Raw genomic sequence first — 17,408 nt, forward strand, 5'->3', positions numbered from 1 at the left:
TGTCAGGTGACCTTTTATTCGGCATTCCATAACATTAATGAGAGCCCCTCTTAATAGGTGTGTGGTGCTCTTGTACAAGCTGGTCACGTAGCACTTATCTGGGGAGTGAGAGAATACAAACCAACCAACCAACCAACCAAGGAATAAGCAAATTAGTGGGCTGTTAGGAAGAAAATAACCCAGGTCCTAGGCCAGGAACAACCTACTTTACACAAGGTGGTCACGGAGAGCCTCTCTGAGGAGGCAATAATGGAGCAGAAACCAGAAGGTTAGAAGGAACCCACCATGTAAGGATCCAGGGAGAGACTCTTCCAGGCAGAGACAACTGTGATCACCAATGTCCTAAGGAGGGAAGAAGCATGTGCAAGGAACGGGAGTAGGCCAGAGTTACTGCCGTGAAGACAAGAGATGAGCAGTTTATTTGGATACGAAAACAGTAGCAGTAGATGAGCACAGAACGGGATGGATACAGGATGTTTTCAGAAGATCGAATCCAGAGGACGTGGTGCTGGGTTGCAGTGGAGACCAAAGGAACACGTCACATGAAGAGGCGTGCTTGGGACATGTTAAGTGTCTGCTCCCTTCTGGTCATCCAGCAAAGACACAGACAAATGTGGATCTCAGGGGACAGGTTGATGCGTGAGGTACGAACGTGGGAGGTCCCGTTGTGTCCATGCTCTGTGCTGGCACCAAGGATGAAACAACCCACAGAGAGAGTGTAGATGGGAAGGGCCCTGTTAAAAGCCCTGTGGAATAGGGAGTGAGCAATAAACACTGACAAGGAGCACAGTGGCCACTGGGGTTGCGAGAACATCACCCAAAGAGTAAATTTTCAAATAGGCCAAAATACAAATTAGAAGAAAGGGAGGGAGGGACATTTTCAAGAACCAGGCAATTGTTAAGTGTACCAGAGCTATCTGAGAGGTACAGTAGGTTGAGGAGAGGACATCGTCAAAGGGATTCACTGGTGCCCTTGACAGCTGTTTTCATTTGGGGGGCAGGCTGATAGAAGCTGGACTGGAGAAGTTAGCAAAAAAAAAAAAAAAAAAAAAAGTTACAGAACAAGGGAAGACTTGCTGTTTACAGCAAGCGAAATGTGGCAGTGTCTCAGAAAGATATGGGATAAGGGATGGCTTTACGTTTTACTGCCTCTTGTGTCATAGATAACAGAATGATGGAGAAATAAATGGATAGGTGATCATTGGAATCATTGCAAAGTCCTACTCCTCCTCCAGAAGATGGGCATGGGATCCAGGTGAAGGGCCTGGCCTCAGGTAGGATAAGGTCCTTTATTCCACAGGGATAGCAGAGATACAGGTGCAGATCAGGTGTTGCTGTGAAGTGGTGAGAGTTCCTGTCTGATAACTGCTCTTTTTTCTTTTCTTCTTCTTCTTCTTCTTCTTCTTCTTCTTCTTCTTCTTCTTTTTAACGTATTACCATTGAACTTCTTGAGAAGCGTGGGTCATGGAGCACTAGAAGGTTACTGCAGATAGAGAAAAGATACAGGTCAGGAGGTTGCAGGATTTCGTCTTTATTAGGGTGTACCAGGAGAGGAGAGAGGAAGGAGCAAAGACCTGTTTTGCGCGGGACAATTTATAGCCCCTTAAGCTGGCCTAATAGAATGTGACATGACCTAGTGGCCATGGAACCGGGGGTTCCCTAAAGGGCTTAATGCCTAGGCTGTAGACGCAGTAGAGGGAGGGGGCTGGAGAACAGGCCTTTTGGGGGTGATGAGAGAGAGGAATGCTAGACAGCGACTCCAGGGAGGGGAGCGGGGTTCCTGATGTCCAGGGTCCAAGGCAGGTCCACGGGCAGCTGGATATTCGTGTTGGGGAGAACAACCCTGAGGACGGAGAGGACCGGGGGTGGCCGGTTCGTCTTCTAGGGCCTTGATAGGCCTGGAGGCAGCAGGGGAGGGAGGGCTGAGAGGAGGATAGCAACTGTGCCTTGGGACCAACGTTCACAGGCTGGAGTGGGCAGAACAATGACCAGGGGATTCGGACACGCCTCGCCCAAAGGACGGTCTGAGAGTCCGGGGATCGAGGAATAGCAGCCGGATAACAGGGGTTTGGGGCCTTGGACGAGTATGGAAACCGTCTTCAGAGCTGGGCACACAGACTGGCAAGGACCTCACTCAGTCGCCGGAACCAGGCTCAGACCCTCACAATTGGAACGCATCCCGAAGCCCTGCCTTTTCCTCTACCGGGCGCCGGAACTTCCGGACGCGGGCCTTCCTGCTTCTGTTGGCTTAGTTCCGGGGCGGGACCATAGAAGGCTATTGTGCCGAAGACCGTTCGGCCGGGCCACTTCGATTGTACCGCAGCCTTCGCTCCCCCTCAGCAGCATTCCTCTTTGCCACCTCAGCTATGATCTGCAGGGCTCTTTACAGGCGAACAGAGGAAACGATGGATTTTCCTTTGTGATGTGTGTCGTTCCGTTTCTCTGGCCAGTAGGTGGCAGTGTTGCGCACTGTACCAGTTCGGACCACCTCTTCCCCCGCCTTCCGAGTTTGAAAAAACTCAGAGCTGCCTTCTTTTTAAAACAACAACAACAACAACAACAACAACAACAACAACAAAACAAAAACAGGACCTTCCTTTTACGCATGCGCGCTTTTGGCTGCCCTGGCTGGAAATAGGTTTTTTCTACGTGTTAGGGACCCAATAAAACATGCAGCCCTGGCATAAAATCTTTCTACCTTTCAACTTGCTTTTCTTAAACTGCTGCCGAGGTTCTTCACCAACTTGGATGTCTGCGTCTCTAAGTCGTCTGCTTTTTGGCTTTTCTCCACACGTAGTGATTACCAGGCGCGGAGGGGAAGCGGTACTGGCGGGGGGGGGGGGGGGTTCTTAATTAAAGAGTACAAAGATACAGGTCGGATGATGAAAATTTTGGAAATGGATGATACTGGCGATAGTTGCACAACAGTGTGAACTTCCTGATGGAACCAATCGATGCTCATTTAAACATGCTTAACATGGTACATTTTATGTGATCGGTTTTAGTACCACAAAAGGGAGAGGACACAGGTGACATAGGATAGAGTTTGTCCTAAATAAGTAGTTACACAAATAGGTGGAAATGAAATGCGGATTTCAAATAAGCCGTGAAAGAACCGGTAGATAACTACTGAAAAGGTACATTGCCCCTCTTGCCTTGCTTGATCTGGGTTGGCCTGCATTCCCTCCTCATTGTCTCATCAGGTCTCCCCCTTGGTACCTATTGCCTCAGTCAGTGTGCTGCTCTGGGCTGGAAGCAGTGCTCCTCTGTATCCACGTGTGCGTGTGTAACAAGCACATTTACTGACAGTCAGGACCCTTTCTCTATGGGTGGCCTCCCACGATACATCCTGTGGTTTAGTTTCTACTCCCTTTTGTGGCTTGGGCTTTTTTCCTCTTGAGTCAGATGGATGAAGCTTCAGTTACCCTGGTAACCATTTTTCTCTTTTTAAATCATCTCAACGTCTCATCACAAAAAGACAAGGAGAGGGAGACAAGTGCTTTCCCATCTATCCTGGACCTTCAGGCAAGCTGACGCCTGAGACTGAGTGACCCAGTGAGGAGCTGCAGAAGAATGTTGCCATGACAACAGAATGGCTCACCCCCTTCCAGCACACAGCCCCTTCTCCCTCCCTCTCACTGCCTGATAGATCTCACTTCAGAATGGGAATGTGCTTTGGCTAGGACTGAAGGGATGGGTGTATCGTAGAGGATGGAAGGAGAGAGGTATAATCCTGAGATGCCTTCAGAAGGAACTGGGGGAGGAACCACAGCCCCCCAAAAAAGCATCCTGCACAACAGTGAGGTCCCAGAAGGCTACGGAAGCAATGAAAGCAGAGTAGCTCTAATGTGTTTGTGATTTTCTCCAGCCCTAAAGGATGCTACAGCATTTTATGCATGGCTCAGGCCCTGGAAAAAGGGGCCTGTGTTGTTAAAGGAGAATGGAGCCTGGCATCACTCGTGGAGGGCATGACAGACTTGAGAAGGACCTGCTCACCTCAGTGACAGCTCTTATGAGTTACTCCGCTGTGTCTGTCTGGTCTGCTCTTCCTTCTGTGCTCTGCTTTGGGGGTCCATTTCTGGGACATGAAACGTTGTCCTAGTTAAAGGAGAGGACAAGGCAAGGATGCCCCATCCTCCTCTAACATGGACTGATTGGAGGGTGGACAGAGCAGGGGCCTGTGGGGATGGTGAGCTGGGATCACAGATTCACCAGTGCTCCTCAGACCACAAGGGCACGGTGGGTAATTGATTCTCTCTGGCTGATGTGATCTTCATGATTATTCACTCTCAGGACTACACAGAAAAGGAGCAAAAACCCCACTGAATTCATTGATGATCTGCTAAGCATCTTTGATATCAATCATGTGACTGGTCTAGCTGAGGAAGTGCTCAGTCGCTCAGATTTCCACCACACCTTCCTTCTTGCCTCCAAGTGGGGAAGGTGTATGTGTGGCTTACAAGTCTCCCCGGGTGGTGCTGGGATGGGGTGTATGAAATCCTTATGTTGCTCACAGTGTCCCGGGTGGTTCCTGAGGGAAGGAGGACTCTTGTGTCCCTGGTCCACCTGGTGAAGTGACCTGCACCACCTTGCATGTGGCTGGTGAAACCTGCTTTTTCCTCTCTCCTCTTGGCCAGTACCTGCTGCTTCCTGGCTGACCCAGCCTCAGCTCACCTGTGTTGGCATGTGGAGACCTCTTGGATTCTTGGTCTCAACGTCCATCACTTCTGTGGGAAGGGCTGTTGCTCCACAGCCTCAGCTGCAGGGTCTAGTCCTTTGCCTATTTAGACCTCATTCATGGACCCTTTCATGTGGCCTCAGTCACTTTCCACATTTCCTCTACTGGGAATGCAGCCCCTGAGGTGAGACAGCACAGCGGGAGCCAAGATCAGCTCCAGAAAGCTAAGTTCCTAAACTTCAGCCATCCCTCTGCCCAAAGAGACTGCTGGGTCAGCCTGCAAAGTGAACTCCTCTGAGTCCCAAACGCAAATCGGTGCAAAATCCTTTCCTCCACTTGTCTGATACATCTCACTTGTCCCCTCCCATTCAGGGGAGTCTGACCTGAGAGCCTTACCTCCATCGGCCACCTCTTTGTGTCATGTACTCCTCCAATACTGGGAGACAACATTCATCTTTGCTTGACCTTCATGCTGACAAGACTCGTATATAGTATATCCAGATCCCAAAGGGAAAGCTTTAGGATTTGCTTTTTTTGTTTCTTATTTTTATTAAGCAAAAAGGGATTGGCTAGCTGAGAAAGAAACATAAAAGAGAGGATTACCAATCATGAACCCTTGTGCCATCGTCAGCAGGGACGATCCATAAAAATAAACTCAGAGTTCGAAGACAGACACCATGTTTTAAAAGGTTCCTAGGAGATGCTTGTCAGCAATTGTAACGTCAGTACCCAGAGAGCTTCAATCCTAAGTCTTCTGCTCCCACCAGTGCCTGGTAACTATTAAGGATACTCAGGCAGCAGAGATGAACTTACCCAAAGCCTGTGATGTCTTCCAGGAGTTCTGGGGCAAACCCGGGTGTGTCTTCCTAGGTGACCAGTCCAGGAGTATCTTGGAGGTTTGGCAACCTTTTTTCCAGTCTCCTATTTACCACATAATCAATTAAAAGAGCAGCACTTGGGGCGCCTAGGCGGCTCAGTTAGTTAAGCTTCTTACTTGGGCTGAGGTCATGATCTCAGGTTTGTGTGTTTGAGTCCTGCATGGGGCTTTAGGGCTCTGTGCTGACAGCTCAGAACCTGGAGACTGCTTCGGAATCCTTTTCTCCCTCTCTCTGGTCCTCCCCTGCTGGCGCTCTATCTCTGTCTCTCAAAAATAAATAAACATTTTTTTTTTTTAAAGCACTTGAGATTGGCTCAATACGTTAATCTTTCAAAAACAAAACTTTTCTCATTACGTGGGGATGAGGGGAGCACAATCTACACTGAAGTAACCCTGTGGCCCTCAAACTGGTGGCTCTCAAAAGGGCTGACAGCTGTGGCTGTACAGGCATTCCAGGGAGGGAGCTGGAGAACAGGGCGTCCTGTTTGTGGTGATGAGAGAGGAGAATGCTAGATAGTCACACCAGCGAGGGGAGCAGGGTCTCCAGAAGTCCAGGGCACAGGGGAGGTCCGAGGACAGCGGGATGCCCGGGTTGGGAAGAACTACACTAAAGACGGAGATGACCCGGGTGGCCGGTTTGTCTCCTGGAGGCTGACAGGACTACAGCAACTGTGCCACGGGAAGAACGTGTACGCAGGCCGGAGTGGGCAGAACAATGACCAGGGAATCCGGACTCGGTTGCCCAAGGGACAGTCGGAGCTCCCGGGAATCGACGAATAGCACCCGCATAACAGGTGTTCGGGGCTTTGGACCAGTATGGAAGGAGTCCTCAGTGATGAGCACACAGACTGCTGGATACCTCACTCAGCCGCCGCAATCCTGCTCAAACCCTACAAATGGAAGGAACCCCTGAGACCGGCCTTTCTCCTACCGGACTCCGGAATTTCCGGAGGCGGGACTTCCTGCTTCTGTTGACTTAATTCCGGGGCGGAACCACGGAAAGCTACTGTGCCAAAGACGGTTAGGCCTAGCCACATCGACCGTGCTACAGCTTTCTCTGCCCCTCAGCTGCATTCCTCCTCGTTCCCTCAGCTCCGATCTGCAGGGCTCTTTACAGTCGAACAGCGGAAAAGATCGATTTTCCTTCGCCATGTGTGTCAGTCTGTTTCTCTAACCAGTAGGTGGCAGTGTTGCGCACTGTACCCGTTAGTACTACCTCCACCCCCGCCCTTCGAGTTTGAAAAAACTCGGAATGATTTTCTTGGGGGGGGGGGGGTGGAAAAAAAAAAAAGGACCTTTCTTTCACGCATGCGCGCGTTTGGCTACCCTTGCTAAAATTGCTTCTTTCTTCGTGTTAGGGACCCACCGAAAATGCGCAGCACTGGGATATCTTTCTACCTTTCAAGTTGCCTTTCTTAAATTGCTGCCTAGGTTCCTCGCCAACTTGGATTTCTGCGACTCTAAGTCGTCTGGCTTTTGGCTCATTCTCCCCCCCCCCCCAGCCCCCTCCTCCCACGTAGTGATTACAGGGACCGAGGGGAAGCGGTACTGGGGGTTTTTATTTAAAGGGTGCAAAAATATAGGTCGGGTGATGAAAACTCTGAAGATGGATGATACTGGCGATATCAAAGTTACACAACAGCGTGAACTTCCTGGTGGAAACGATCGATGTTGATTTAAACATGCTTAACATGGTAAATTTTGTGACGGATATTTTGCCACCACAAGCGAGAAAAAACATCTTTCAGGTGAAGGTGATAATCATAGACTTTGGTCTCAATAAGTAGTTGCACAAATGGGTGGAAATGAAATGCAGATTTCAAATAAGCCGTGAAAGAACCTGTAGATAACTACTGAAAAGGTACATTACCCCTCTTGTCTTGCTTGATCTGGGTCGGCCTGCATTCCCTCCTCATTGTCTCATCCCCTGTAGGTACCTTTTGTCTCAGTCACTGTGCTGCACTGGGCTGGAAGCAGTGCTCCTCTGTATCCACATGTGCACATGTCGGTGCACAGGACACTTGGAACAAGCACATTTATTGGAGTCAGGACCCGGTGTCTGTGGGCAGCCTCAGACAATACATCCTATGGTTTCGTTTCTACTGCTTTTTCTGGTTTGGGTTTTTTTCCTTCAGATTGATGAAGCTTCAGTTACCCTGGTTACCAGTTTTGGTTTTTGTTAATCTCAATGTCTGATCACAGAAAGAGAGGGGGATGGAGACAAGTGCTTTCTCATCTGACCGGACCTTCAGAGGGGCTGATGCCTGAGGTTGAGCAGAAGAATGTTGCCAAGACAACAGAATCCCTCACTCCCTTCCAGCACACAGGCCCTTCTCCCTCCCTCTCCCAGCCTGCTAGATCTCCTACGAGAATGGAAATGTGCTTGGGCTAGATGGGAAGAGATAGATGTACAGTAGAGGATTCAAAGAGAGAGGTGTAAACTTGGGATGCCCTCAGAAGGGACTGGGGGAGGAACCAAAGCCCCAAAGAAACCATCCTAGAAAGCACTGAGATCCCAGGAGGCTATGAAAGCTATGAAAGCAGAGTGGCTCCAATGTGTTTTTATGATTTTCTCCAGCTCTACAGGAGGCTACACCATTTTCTGAGGACAAGCTCTACCGCTCAGGCCCTGGACAACAGGGCCTGTGTTGTTAAAGGAGACTGGAACCTGGCATTGCTCGTGGAGAGGACAATGACAGAGTCGAGTCGGACCTGCTCAGCTCAGTGACAGCTCTCATGAGTTACTCCGCTCTGTGTGTCTGTCTGGTCTGCACTTCCTTCTGTGCCCCACTGTTGGGATCCATTTATGGACATGAAACGTTGTCCTAGTTAAGTGAGATGAAAAGGCAAGGATGCCCCATTCTCCCCTAACATGGACTGATTGGAGGGTGGACAGAGCAGGACCTGTGGGGATGGTGAGCTGGGAATCACAGATTCACTAGTGCTTCTTGGACCACAAGGGCACTGTGGTTAATTTATTCTCTCTAGCTGATGTGATCTTTATCGTGACTGTCCTCTCTTAGGACTGCATAGAAAAGGAACAAAAAGCACACAGATATCATTGCTGAGCTGGTAAGCGTGTTCGATATCAATCATGTGACTGGTCTAGTTGAGGATGCCCACTCACTCAGATTTCGACCAAACCTCCCTACTTGCCTCCAAGGTGGGGAAGGTGTATTGTGGTTTACAAGTCTCCTGGGTGATGTTGGAAGGGGGGTTTGTGAAATTCTTAAGTTGCTCACAGTGTTCTGGGTGGTTTCTAGGGAAGGAGGATTCTCGTCTCCCTGGTCCACCTGGTGAAGTTACCTGCACCATGTGTGCATTTCACTAGTGAAACTTACATGTCCCTGTCTTCCTTTTCATGGGCACAGGATGCCCCCTGGCTCACTTAGCCTCAGCTCACCTGTGCTGGCATCTGTAGACCTCTCGGATTCTTGGTCTCAACCTCCATCACCACCCTTGACCCTTGGGCCTTTGCTTCACAGCCTCAGCTGCAGGGTCTAGTCCTTTGCCTATTTAGACCTCATTCATGGACCCTTTCATGTGGCCTCAGTCACTTTCCACATTTCCTCTACTGGGAATGCAGCCCCTGAGGTGAGACAGCACAGCGGGAGCCAGGATCAGCTCCAGAAAGCTAAGTTCCTAAACTTCAGCCATCCCTCTGCCCAAAGAGACTGCTGGGTCAGCCTGCAAAGTGAACTCCTCTGAGTCCCAAACGCAAATCGGTGCAAAATCCTTTCCTCCACTTGTCTGATACATCTCACTTGTCCCCTCCCATTCAGGGGAGTCTGACCTGAGAGCCTTACCTCCATCGGCCACCTCTTTGTGTCATGTACTCCTCCAATACTGGGAGACAACATTCATCTTTGCTTGACCTTCATGCTGACAAGACTCGTATATAGTATATCCAGATCCCAAAGGGAAAGCTTTAGGATTTGCTTATTATTATTAAGCAAAAAGGGATTGGCTAGCTGAGAAAGAAACATAAAAGAGAGAGGATTACCAGTCAGTCATGCACCCTTGTGCCATTGTCAGTACGGACGATCTATAAAAGTAAACTCAGAGTTCAAAGACAGACACCATGTTTTAAAAGGGTCCTAGGAGATGCTTGTCAGCAATTGTAACATCAGTACCCAGAGGGCTTCAATCCTAAATCCTCTGCTCCCACCAGCACCTGGACACTCGGCAGCAGAGATGAACTTACCCAAAGCTTGTGATGTTTTCCAAGAGTTCTGGGGCAAATCTGGGTGTGTCTTCCTAGGTGACTAGTCCAGGAGTATTTGGAGGTTTGGCAACCTTTTTTCCAGTCTCCTATTTACCACATAATGAATTAAAACAGCAGCACGGAGACTGGCTCCATAGTTTAATCGTTCAAAGTAACTACTTTTCTCATTACCGGGGGAAGCACAGTCTACATGACTGGAAAACAGAATTAAAGAACAACTGCCCTAAAGGTAAAATCCCCAAAATGAAAGTGTTTGCTTGAGAACTTCGCATTCTGGGCACAATGCCTTTAGTGGCCTTCCTGCTGGAGTTACAATACAGGTTCCTGGCTCGGTCCTAACCAGGACAGTTTCTCCCTAGCTAGTTCCATGGATGTGGGTCCCATACAGACAATACACGTGGGAACACTCTGGCCTCCAGCAGCTCTTCTCAGGCTCCTGATTCTCCCACAGGCAGTCACTCACAATGCGAAGCGATGATTTATCAAACATCCTGAGAACTCCTGGTGCCAGCTTTGTTCTGAAAATAGTTTCATTCACCTTACGGGCACATGCCCTGACTGTCCTAAGTGCAGATGGAGAAACCAAGTCACAGGGACACTAAGGAACGCGCCTGCTGCTATGCAGCCTGCGAGTTCACTAGATGAAGTCTTGAGAGCACTGCTGCCCACCCTAGGTGTCCTTATGATGGGCCAACCTCTTCTCTTTCTTTCTCTCATTCATCATGGGTATCTCATTTTAAGCAGCAAGTGAAGTAATTTAACGACTGAGAAGAAAGTTTTTTGTGTGTCATTAGTACAAACACCTCAAAACCTGCAGGAGTTACCATGGGGCACACGTGTTCCTGTGGGTTTAAAGGGAGATTATCCAGGAACCCTCCCCCGCCCCAGTGATACCCTTTCAGTAACCCACAACAAAGCAACAACAGGTGTCAGGTGACCTTTTATTCGGCATTCCATAACATTAATGAGAGCCCCTCTTAATAGGTGTGTGGTGCTCTTGTACAAGCTGGTCACGTAGCACTTATCTGGGGAGTGAGAGAATACAAACCAACCAACCAACCAACCAAGGAATAAGCAAATTAGTGGGCTGTTAGGAAGAAAATAACCCAGGTCCTAGGCCAGGAACAACCTACTTTACACAAGGTGGTCACGGAGAGCCTCTCTGAGGAGGCAATAATGGAGCAGAAACCAGAAGGTTAGAAGGAACCCACCATGTAAGGATCCAGGGAGAGACTCTTCCAGGCAGAGACAACTGTGATCACCAATGTCCTAAGGAGGGAAGAAGCATGTGCAAGGAACGGGAGTAGGCCAGAGTTACTGCCGTGAAGACAAGAGATGAGCAGTTTATTTGGATACGAAAACAGTAGCAGTAGATGAGCACAGAACGGGATGGATACAGGATGTTTTCAGAAGATCGAATCCAGAGGACGTGGTGCTGGGTTGCAGTGGAGACCAAAGGAACACGTCACATGAAGAGGCGTGCTTGGGACATGTTAAGTGTCTGCTCCCTTCTGGTCATCCAGCAAAGACACAGACAAATGTGGATCTCAGGGGACAGGTTGATGCGTGAGGTACGAACGTGGGAGGTCCCGTTGTGTCCATGCTCTGTGCTGGCACCAAGGATGAAACAACCCACAGAGAGAGTGTAGATGGGAAGGGCCCTGTTAAAAGCCCTGTGGAATAGGGAGTGAGCAATAAACACTGACAAGGAGCACAGTGGCCAATGGGGTTGGAGAAGCAATGCCCAGATAGTAAATTGTCAAATACACAAAAATAAAAAATTGAAGAAAGGGAGGGAGGGATAGATAAAAACCGAGGCAATTATGACATGTACCAAAGGTATGTGAGAGATACAGTTATTTGAGGAAAGGACATTATCATAGAGCTTAGCGATATGAAGATCACTGGCCTTGATCAATATTTTCTTTTGGGAGGCAGGCTGACAAAATAGGATTGAGGTGGGTAGCAAGGAAAATGGTTACAGAACAAGGGGACTTGCTGTTTGCAGCAAGGGAAATGTGGCAGGCTGTGTCTCAGAAACATATGGGATAAGGGATGGCTGTATGCTTTAGTTCATCGTATAATAGGGTTGACAAATAGGAGGATGCTCGCAGATAACAGGTGATCGAGATACAAATGGACAGGTGACAATTGGGGATCATTGCAAAGGCTTACCTTTCCTCCAGAAGATGGGCACAGGATCCAGGTGATGGGTCTGGCCTCAAGTGAGATCAGGTCCCTTATTCCACAGAGGCAGAAGAGATACAGGTGCAGATCCCATGTTGCTGGAAGTGGTGAGAGTTCCTGTTTGATAGCTGCTCTCTCATTTTTTCTCTTAATGTATTACCAATGAACATCTTGAGGAGCAATGGTGCTGGAGTTCTGGAAAGCTAGTGCAGGTACAGAAGATACAGTTGTGGAACGTGCAGAGTTAGTTTTTTTGTTTGTTTGTTTTTGAAAGAGCGAGAGAGCACAAGTGGGTGAACAAAGGAGGGGCAGAAAGAGGGACAGAATCCTTGCAGGCTCTATGCTGACACGCAGAGGTGGAGTTCAATCTTAGGACTATGGCACCAAGACCTGAGAGAAATCAAGAGTAGGACGCCTCCACCTACTGAGACACCCAGGCGCCCAAAGCTTGTTCCTTATTTGGGTGTACCAAGAAAGGAGGGAGGAGGAAGGAAGGAGAAAAAGACCAGTGTTGTGGGGGAGAATTTATAGTCCTGGGGAAACTGGGGAAGGAGGGTCCTGATGGAACGAAGGGAGTTTGGGGCCCCTGGATGGAGGCCCCCAAAGGGCTGAATGTTGCAGATGTAGAGGCATTAGAGGGAAGGGGAGAACAAGGGCATTGTGTCTGGGGTGATGAGAGAGGAATGCTCCACAGCAACCCTAGGGAGTGGAGCGGGGTTTCCTGATGCCCAGGGCATTGGGTAGGAGGACATCCATAAGAGATATGGGAAACAAAGGCAGGAAATGGGGCATAGGATTAAATTTCCTCCTAACCTGCAGCCTGTTGACAATTACTTGAGGCTGGCATAGCCAAACATTTCTCCAGCAACTCCCTACTGTCTTAATGCTAATGCTTTGCTAGAGGGAAAAACAACCTTAGCTTGACAATAGCTAGGCCTCCCAAATCCTGTGATCTTCTTCAGTATATGAAAATCTCATTGGAACCTTCCCCTGGACTTTACCTCTTCCAACTCCCTAATATATAATCTGTCTTTCCTCACAGTCCCGTCCTGTCCCCGTGAATTAATAAAATCATCTATATGCACTAAAAGCGTCTTCGAAAATTCTTTCTTGGTCATTGGGCTCCGGACCCAACGAACCCCCCTACCATCATCCGAAAAACCTCATCACTGAGGACGGATAAGCCCGGGGCGGCAGGGTCCCTTCCTGAACCTTGAGATGACTGGGAGGCAGCAGAGGACGGAGGGCTTAGAAGAGGACAGCGAGGGAAAAGCGGACAAGCATGTTCACAGGTTGGGGTGGGCAGAAGGACAATGACCAGGGGATTCTTACACGCGACGCCTGCAGGACACCGAGGACGCCTGGGAATCCGGAGACAGGACCCAGATATCACCCCAGAACGGATCCGGAAGCCTACCAAGACCGGGGCACACAGACTGGCACCGACTTCACTCAGGCCCTCGCGCCGGCCCAGAACCCTCCAATCGCAGTGCAGTCCCGATTCCGGCGCATTCTCCCTTCTGGGTTTTGGACTTCCGGGGGCGGAACTTCGTACCGCGGTGGCACAGTTCCTGGGAGGGGCGGCATAAATTTTTGTGCCAAGGATGGTTCGGCAGGGTGATTTCGGGCGTTCTTCTTTTTCTGCCCCCTCAGCGGCATTACACTTGACTCCCTTAGCCATAATCTCCATAGCTCTTCAAGGTAGAGCAGCGAAAAAGATGTATTTTCTTTTGGGATGTGTGGCGTTCAGTTTCTTTGGCCAGTAGGTGGCGGTGTTGCGCCGTGTCGCCATTCTCCCCTCCTTTCACCCACCGTTTGTGCTTGAAAAAACTGTTTCCTTTTTTTTTTTTTTTTTTTTTTTTCTTGTAAAGTGGTGGCTTTTTGCAGTCCAGGGCGGGTAAGGCTGGTTGGAACTGGATTTTCTTTGTTCGAGGAAATCGTTTCTGAAACACCTGGCTGAAGAGCACACCTTTTTGCCTTTTCCGTTGGGTTATCTCTGGGGCTGCTTAGGTTTCTCAGCAACGTGTTTTCTCGTTTTTTGAGGTTTCTTTTTGTGGTCTGTACCCACCGTGTCCTGAGTTTTCTGGACCTTGGTCTTCCATATGGTAAAATAAATTCTTTCACTATCGAAGCCACTCAACCTCAGTATAAAAAATTTGGAAGGCGAAGTTAGTAGGAAGCTAATTGTATCCACAGTCACATCACCCAGCGATGACCATTAATAATATTTCGTGATACATTTCCTTAGAGGTTTTTCATTCATAAAAGTGAATTTAAACATGGCGTTCTTATGCCATCTTGTCACGAACATCTCTTTTTAATCGAATTTTTAGCATATTACTCTTGTGGAAATCATTTCAAAACCGATTTTTAAAATTTTTATTCACTTGTCTTCCCAACGATAGTCTAAGAGAGTGAAAAAATTAATATCTGAGATGGAAAGCAGAAATAACTTGTGACTCCCATCTCAAAGGCGATTATCATAATGGAACGAACCTTTGTAAGGTAGGGGTTGTTTGTTTTGCTGTTTTTGCCAACCAGTGTATTTTCAGCACACCAACAAAATGGTGCCTAGCAGTGCATTCTCAGTATATATTTGTTGAAAAATTGGAACACATGCCTCATTTCCTTTTGAGGCTTTTTTTTTTTCTGGTGAATATATTTTTTTTATGATACTGAAATGGTACTGTATGAACAGTTTCAAAATTGCTTCCCCTCCCCCCTTTCATTAAGCACTTTATTGTGGGCAATAACTATGTTATTACATTTTTTTTTTTAAGTTTTGCTGGCTGTTTTACCCTCTTCCCCAGTGAGTCTTTTGTTTCATTCTTGTAATGGGGGCAAGAACACATCCTGCAAACCAATGTGCAATGTAATTCTGACAGACCTCAGGCCTGATTGTTGGGGCCCTGTTTGAGGAGCCTTGAGACTCTTGAAAATTGACTTCTTCTCTGTATGCTACAATTTCTGTAGGTATAACATGAGGGAAGTAATAGCATCTGGTTTATGGAGTGGTGGCCTGCATAAATAATCCAACAGGTTCTTAATGTTTATTTATTTTTGAGACAGAGCATGAAGGGGCGGGGGGAGGGTCAGAGAGAGAGGAAGACACAGAATCTGAAGCAGGCTCCAGGCTCCAAGCTGTCAGCAAAGAGCCCAACGTGAGGCTCGAGATCATGACCTGAGTCGAAGTCGGAAGCTCAACAGACTGAGCCATCCAGGTGCCCCAATAACCCAACAGGTTCTTAGCTTGAGCCTGGCACTTATAGAGATCACGTTATTGTTGTATTATCTCTAATATTCTCTATAATGTGTAGTAGGTACAGATCTTCAAGCCACAAGAGTGTGATAAAATGTCCTCTAAATTTATTTACAGCACACTCATAATTTTTGGGGGAAATTCAGTCAAGTAAATGCATAGAAGGAACACAGTGATACATTCCTCAAAGATTACACTTACATAAGATGAAAAGAATATTCTTGTACATGCATACTTGCACCATCTCTGATTTTTAAAATCATTTTCCAAGAGTAGGTTTATTGAAATGAAAAGACGTCAATGCTTTTAACACACTCAGTGTATCTTGCACGAAAAGAATCCCCATTTGTGTTGCCACCAACATTCTGTGAGAAATCTTGGTTTTTCATGCTCTCACTGGTATGTATTCATGTTTTTTTTTAAATTAACTTTTTGATTTTAACAATTATATGAGAAGATCTTGGCCCACATTTTGACACATCCAGTGCAAATACTTTTCTTGGATTTTGCTTTTTAATTGTTTGTGGTTTTCAGATGCACAGATAATTTTATTTTTATGTAGCTAATTCCATCCATCTTTCATGCATAGCTGTACCCTTTGGTACAAGGCTGGAAAAAGTCCTTCCTAATCCACCTGTCCTGTTAATTATTTTCATCCCCACTCCTCATTATGAGTCCAGTCCCCTGACTAGTAAACTCCCCACTAAAATGCCTTGAAGATGCAAAACAAATGAACATTCAGAGTAACTACAGAGAGTTAGGATTTAACCCCTAACTATGTGGCACGATCTGAGATTTCCCACTTACTAGAAGGCTGGCTGAAATGACTCTCTGATCCATCTCAGCACAACTCTTATTTTTTGAAGTTTTTATAAAGGTTTATTTATTTTTGAGGGAAAGAGAGTGCATACAAGTGGGGGACGGGCATGGGGGGGGGGGCGGACAGAGGATCAGAAGCAGACTCGGGCTGACAGCAGCAAGCCCAATGCAGGGCTCAAATGGTGAGATCATGACCTGAGCTGAAGTTGGTTCCTCAACCAACTGAGCCACCCAGGCACCCCCAGTACAACTTTTAGTAGGACCAGGAGGTGCCAGAGCCTTCTTTGACAAAGCCACTTGGGTAACTATAAGGGAGAACTGAACTAATCCCGATAGAAATTACACCCCCTCTGCAGATGCTATAGCCCTAGAGAAAAGAGAATGTCTTCTAAATGGGATCCTTGAAGCTCCCTCCCCATCCCGCAGTATTTCCTGGGGAACAATCCAATCCTGTTGACAGGGGTGGGATGAATCCATCTAAACTATAGAGATTGATTAGAGATCACTTTCAGGAATGCTGGGGGTTGGGCATTAATGCTAGTACCATCACAAGAGATCACTCCCTTTTTTTTGTTAATGGCCTTACTCCTGAAATATCAGCTGCTGCTCAGTAGCAGAAAATAGGCTGGCAAACCTTGCCATCCATGAGTTATAATAAGCACAGCATTTTGTGAATAGTTTGATAAAGAGAAAACTACAGACACACACTTAAGAAACCACAACTTCAACAACTGGAAGGAAACAAAAGGCCCTCCACAAAGACAACACAGATAGACAACGTATGTACCTTTGGTGTGCTTTATGATTTCAGAATGCTGTGGAAACAATGGGGTTCCCTAAGTGCTTTTGGTACTCACATTAAGCATGGTGAGCAAGGTCAAGCTTTGCTAGAAGCCTCCCTCCTCCCATAGGAATTGGCTGTAATCCTAGTTGAAGCTCATACTAGGGAATAAACCCATGAGACAAAAGGAAATTCCTTGGCTGACCAGTATGCTAAACAGTTGGCTCTCATCCAGGTTCATCAAATTAAACATGATCTGGGGGCACCTGGGTGGCTCAGTTGGTTAAGCATCTGACTCTTGATTTCAGCTCAGCTCATAATCTCATGATTCGTGAGTTCGAGCCCTGCATCAGGCTCTGTGCTGACAGCATGGCGCCTGCTTGGGATTCTCTCTCTCTCTCCCTCTGTCTCTGCCCCTCCACAGCTCATGCACAGGTTCATGCTCTCTCTCCCTCAAAATAAATAAACATTAAAAAAAATGGTCTGGTTACTCCAGATCGTTTCTATCAAACCTTCAGACAACCACAGTCATAAGCATGAGATTCTGTTAAAAAGATATGACTATGACGATTCCTCAAAAAA

General features: G+C 47.5%; 2 long non-coding RNA genes across 4 annotated transcripts; both read right to left on the minus strand.

Moving 5' to 3' along the window:
- LOC122476835 lies at positions 1-4,759 on the minus strand. Of its 3 annotated transcripts, none has more exons than XR_006295617.1 (3): positions 3,997-4,759; positions 2,699-2,848; positions 1-2,532 (listed from the first exon to the last, which is right to left on the minus strand). It is a non-coding gene; the product is annotated as an uncharacterized LOC122476835 (long non-coding RNA). The 3 variants fall into 3 exon arrangements; XR_006295616.1 differs by lacking the exon at positions 3,997-4,759 and adding an exon at positions 3,220-3,647; XR_006295615.1 differs by lacking the exon at positions 3,997-4,759 and having other exon boundaries at positions 2,699-3,653.
- A 5,948-nt stretch (positions 4,760-10,707) lies between these two features.
- On the minus strand, positions 10,708-13,469 carry LOC122476836. Its single transcript, XR_006295618.1, has 2 exons — positions 13,300-13,469; positions 10,708-12,170 (listed from the first exon to the last, which is right to left on the minus strand). It is a non-coding gene; the product is annotated as an uncharacterized LOC122476836 (long non-coding RNA).
- Between the last annotated feature and the right edge of the window lie 3,939 nt (positions 13,470-17,408).

This window comes from Prionailurus bengalensis, chromosome X (assembly GCF_016509475.1).
Source record: "Prionailurus bengalensis isolate Pbe53 chromosome X, Fcat_Pben_1.1_paternal_pri, whole genome shotgun sequence".
In the NCBI taxonomy this organism is placed as follows: domain Eukaryota; kingdom Metazoa; phylum Chordata; class Mammalia; order Carnivora; family Felidae; genus Prionailurus; species Prionailurus bengalensis.